Below are 1,146 nucleotides of genomic sequence, written 5' to 3' on the forward strand. Positions count from 1 at the left end.
CCAAGGGTCACAGTCAAAGAATAAGAGGTAAGGCATTTAGGACCGAGATGAGGAGAAACTTCTTCACTCAGAGAGTGGTTAACTGTGGCATTCTCTACCGCAGAAAATTATTGAGACCAGTTCGTTAGATATATTCAAAAGGGAGTTAGATATGGCCCTTACGGCTAAAGGGATCAAGGGGTATGGAGAGAAAGCAGGAAAGGGTTACTGAGGTTCAATGATAAGCCATGATCTTATTGAATGGTGGTGCATGCTCGAAGGGCCGAATGGCCTACTCCTGCAACTAATTTCTATGTTTCTATGTTGATGCGTGTATATGTTTGGTTATTGTGTGTGCGTGTGTCTGTGTACGTCTATCTGCATGCATGTCTCTGTGTATGTGCAACTGTCTATGGAAATCATCACCATGAATTTCTTATGTCCTGGAAATATTAAAAAACTTGGGGAAAATAATACGGTTGTGATCTTTGGTATCGGCTTTCTTTCAGTGCCTCCATTCTCGACTGAATCAGGATGTTGTGTGTGTCAGCCTCACTCCTGAGACTTGAGCACATCATCTTGGCTGACACTCAAGTGCAGTACTTGGGAAATTTTGCATTGTTGAAGCTGGTGACTTTCGGATGAAATGTTAAATTGAAGCTCCGTCTGCACCTTCGGGTGGATGTGAAAGTTTCCAGAGCTTTACTCGAAAAAGAATAGGAGAGTTGCGCCCGTGGCAATATGATGAAAAATGTTCGAAAATGCTCCCTGAAACCCAATGTGTTTGTGTGTTTCTGTGGGGGTGGAGTTGAAGCCCAGATTCTCACAGAGACAGATTCCCATTGCTGACAGGACCAGGATGGCCGAGTGGTTAAGGCGTTGGGCTTAAGATCCAATGGGTTAATACCCGCGTGGGTTCGAACCCCACTCCTGGTAATTCCTTAATTGAACAGAGATTTTTCCAATCCTGTTCAGTGAACCCCGATTTTCATCTGTTGCATTTGCATTTTTCTGTAACTCGGTAACACTCTGAGCAGATAATTAAATAAAATTGTGAAATGTATCTGTGTCGCTCAGTCTCTGCCTCACTCTCTCTTTGGAGAGCTGTGTATGTGTTTGAGTCTCACTCTGTCTGTCACTATTTCTCTGTTTGTCTTTGTCTCTCAA

At 43.4% G+C, this 1,146-nt stretch overlaps 1 non-coding gene across 1 annotated transcript; it reads left to right on the top strand.

The window, feature by feature from the left end:
* Positions 1-832: 832 nt before the first annotated feature.
* Positions 833-915, top strand: trnal-uaa (transfer RNA leucine (anticodon UAA)). Its single transcript has one exon. It is a non-coding gene; the product is annotated as a tRNA-Leu (tRNA).
* Positions 916-1,146: the final 231 nt, after the last annotated feature.

Source organism: Pristiophorus japonicus, chromosome 23 (genome assembly GCF_044704955.1).
Source record: "Pristiophorus japonicus isolate sPriJap1 chromosome 23, sPriJap1.hap1, whole genome shotgun sequence".
Lineage (NCBI taxonomy): Eukaryota > Metazoa > Chordata > Chondrichthyes > Pristiophoridae > Pristiophorus > Pristiophorus japonicus.